We start from the raw sequence: 4,559 nt of genomic DNA on the forward strand, positions 1-4,559 counted from the left end.
CGAGCATTGGTTTGGTTTGGGAGATTCATGTGTATCGAGTTTGGTTTTTTTGTTCATGAATATCTTCGTTAATAAGTCATTTTTTGGGCTTGTTATAAATCTGTTAGATTTCAATAATTATCAATATATATCTTTATCATTCTTATCTTCACAGCCTTCAAAACTAAAAAATGATCTAAAGACATAAAGAAAAGTTAGGAATTTTAGTGGGAAACTTAGTGAAACAAGGGTGTAGATTTCTTAGAGTTTTTAAAATTTTGAAAACCTTAGGAAATATATAAAGGGGTTTATGGAGACACTTCTAAATACTTTGGACCTGTGTGATTCATATATAGAGAGTTGGAGAGATTTAGAAACACTTGAGGTATAAAACAAAGTTTGTTCTTAGAAATTTTGGGAACCATTTTCTTGTAACTCTTTTGTAATTCCTTTATAACAAATTTTGAACCCTTGTTCATTTTGTTTGCACCTTTTTCTAAACAAAAGCTAAAAAATAATCTAATTCATTAGTAAAAGTATTTTTAAACTGATGAGTGAATATTAAAAGCACTTATTTAAAGTGTTAATTAGAATTGTCTGATTATTCACCCTTTAAACAATGTGCTACCTTGATTATCAAATAAATTTGATAAAGACTCCACCTTTCGAGGATATGAGAATTTATTAAACACGAGATAGATATATCCATTACATATTTACCTTCTCAACCTTATAAGATGTCATTTAATCATCACATATCAGAGATGTTGAAACCATCCTCAACGAACACTTGCTTTGGTCACGATCGTTGATATACACCATCAAAACATCCTTGGATCATAAGCTCCAATTCAAACATGTACTTATGTATACTCTAAGGTTGCAATCTACTTCGCATAACTTCATTTAATATGCTTTAAGGATTTTTTTTAAAGTTGCAAAGCATTTTTATAAAGCACACTAGGGTTTCACCTTTGGTACCCAAACTTTCTTGGGTCTTGATGTGGCAGTGGTTCTAAGAGGTCTAGGGTTACTATCTTTAGAAATTTTCAATTTATCAAAACAAAATGGCTATAGATGGCCAAATCTATTGTAGTGAGAACATTTATAAACCAATCACTTTTTTTCTTCGTATTACATTCTTTACTATGTGTTCTATTAAACTTTAACCCTAATATAGTTTTATATATAGAAGGTATCTGAATTGATAGAATAAAGTCAATGTTTTATTTCCCTTTTGTAAAATTACTCAGGGTTTCATGAAAATATTTTACTTCCTTTTTCATCGGGATATAAGTCTCACTTGTTCCAGCCAAGCTTCTATAATATATATATTTCGTGCTTAAGTGTTTCATTACTGTTTTCTAAAAACTCAAGATAATCTTCTTTATATTATCATTTTCTTCTATTAACTTAGTGTCGCACCCCAATTTTTGCCCTACCGGTTTTATTCATTTGGTCATGTCACATTCGCATTTCATTTGCATTTTAATCGTCGCATTTCTTGCACATTCCTCGAGTTCATTGATCCTTTCGATTTTTACTAAAAAATAAATAAATAAATCGTGGATTAAAGTCCATCATTTATTCCATTTAGATTTAGGCATTTTTGCATCATTTCAATTAAGAAAATATATCAAAAATATGTTTTAGTCATTTAGTTTTATTTTTTTTAATATTAGTAATAATTATATTCTTGATATTATTATTAGTGTTTAGTATCATTAGTATTATTTTTATGTCCAAATAGTCCATTTACAAATAAAAAAAAAAGAGCTTTGTTTCTCAGGCCCATTTACATTTTGTTCTTAAGCCCATTTTTTATAACAAAAGAGTACAGAAATTGAAAAAATTGTCTTCATCTTGCTGCTATCCCACGCCTCTGTTTCAACTCTGCTATTTGCCATGCTGCAATGCCAAACACTACACTCCAAACATGCTGCACCTTTGCTGCAATGTCCCTCTCCACTCTCCAAGCCAAACACTATTGTCCAAGACCTGTGCTTCAAAACAAACCAAAAATTTCACCAAATTGGCCATAACAGTATCTGCATACAAAAGAACAAGATCAGTTAGCCAAATGTGTTAAAAAAAAAACTCAAACTTTTCCCCCCAAATTCTTTTCATTTCTTATATAAAACAGAACAAACACACAGCAAAGGAGGGGGGGAGAAAACGCAACAGAAGAGAAAAGACCACAAAAAACTCTGTTGAAGTTCTTCAGTTCTGCCTTCACCTCACACAAATCCGAAATCCACTCGACCTCCCTCGATTTCTTCCCAGAAACCTTCAATCACGTTACAACAAACCAACCTCAGTTACTTCCATCAACCAAAACACACATACTCAATAGCCACGTTCATACAACAAAGCTCGGCAAAAATTTCATTCTCACTTCACAACCATACAACATACAAAGTGACCCACCTTGTATCATCCTTTCACACAACCATAGCCTCACTTCACACAATCAAACCTTCAACACCCCTCTTCTTCAAACTCACCTTTAACATAACCTTTAACTCACATCACAACAACCTTCACCAGCAATAACAACACTCATATATAAACCGTAACCCTCTCGAAATCAATATAACAACGGAAGCATATTTGAGAAGAGAAATAGGGGCAGATACAGAATCGTAGCAGAGCAGGAACACGCACAAATCAGAGAAGGAGTAAATCGAAGAAAGTTAAGACGAAGCTGAGATGTAACGTACCTGGTTTGCGTTTTTGTTATTTCATTTGCAATCAATTTCCCTTTGCTCTTGTAACTTGTAATTTGTGTCTGAAATATTGAAAAACATTGGGGTATTTAGGGTTCTTGCTGGGAATTGGGATTGTATGTTTCGATTGTTTGAGTTTTGTTGTTGTTGAACTGAGACGAGAGAGATGAAAACGAGAAAGAGAGAGAGCACCGCGAGAGATGAGAGTTTGAGTTTGACTGAGAATGATTTTTGAGAAAACAGTAGAAACGGTGGGGACGGGTCATGTTGTTTGGTCCCTAGGGTTTGTTTGTGTCTTAAGGATATTGGAACTCTTTGGCCCAATCGATTCCATCATTTAGAGCCCAGCGCCCAGTTTTTTATCCACACCACCCCTATTTTGTTTTTTTTTAAGCTCATTTTTATTGTTATTTTGTTTTAATTGTTTTCTTATTATTATAATTATGATTTTGTTTATTCAAATAAAAATATAATATTAATATTGTGTAGTTTTAATTTTATTTCTATGATATAGCAAAGCACAAAAAATAATTGTATTATGTAGGCTTGTTAGATTTTATTATTAAAATACCAAAAAACATTATATTCATCTCATTCAAAAAATAAATAAACCTTGGTCCAATGCCAAGTCGTTTCAATAATTTCTCGATCCAAAGTCGAGTTTTCTTTTCAAAAACCTTTTTCTTAAACCGAAAGATCGAGTGACAAGAAGTGTACACCTCTTGAATACCTCGATTCTTTTGGATTAACACTTTTTTTAAACCTTTCTTTAATTAAATCGAAAGATCTTGTGACAAGGGGTGAACACCTCTTGAATACCCTGATCTTTTGAAGCTAAAACCCATTAATTAAATCAAAGTGATTAAGTGACAAGGGGTGAACACCTCTTGAATACCTTCGATCCTTTGAATCAAACAATAATTTGCTTTCTTAAATAAATCGAGAAATCAAGTGACAAGAAGTGCACACCTCTTGAATACCTTGATTTTCTTGAACCAAAACTCTTTAATTAATCAAAGTGATCCTGTGACAAGAAGTGCACACCTCTTGAATACCTTGATCCTTTGAATCAAAATACATTAATCAAACCGAAAGATCCTGTGACAAGGGGTGAACACCTCTTGAATACCTTGATCTTTTGAATAAAAATACATTAATCAAACCGAAAGATCTTGTGACAAGAAGTGCACACCTCTTGAATACCCTGATCTTTCGAACCAAAATTAATTAACTTGGACAACAAGTGAAAATGGGGCTCGCTCCTGTTCAATACCTTGGGTAAAGACGCGCTAGGTGAACACCTATGCTCAATCCTTTGCTAAACGTCCCTTTATAAAAACACATCTTCAATTTCATTCAAACCTTTTTGCCTTATGGCTTTTAAATCTCTTTTCATAAACGAGACACTTATCCAATTTTCAATACGAACATACTTCCACATGTGAAGATCGAATATCTTCCACTCGAATGCGATGATGGCCAAAATCATGTCTTATCTTGATTTACTCATCCATTCTTGTAGTGATCTCATATCCATGTGCGCGTAGTATTTCCATTTGAAAGCGATCAAGTACCTCTCGCTAAAATCAACCAACAAACTTTCGTGGTTCTTCGCCCGAACTACGATTGCTCTGACTTTCCCATTGCACTAGGGAATACGTAGGCACAAGATACAAACGTCTTGGCGAGCATAATAATAAAAAATCTTTTCTCTTTCTTCGCAATAATAAAAAAACCTAAAAAATACTTTCTTTATCTTTTCTCGATTAATAAGCTAAAGAACACAAACATTACACTAACACTCAAACGCGAAACTAACTAAATGGGTCCCATCGAGTACGATGGAGGTAAGGG

Source organism: Vicia villosa, linkage group LG5 (assembly GCF_029867415.1).
Source record: "Vicia villosa cultivar HV-30 ecotype Madison, WI linkage group LG5, Vvil1.0, whole genome shotgun sequence".
Lineage (NCBI taxonomy): Eukaryota > Viridiplantae > Streptophyta > Magnoliopsida > Fabales > Fabaceae > Vicia > Vicia villosa.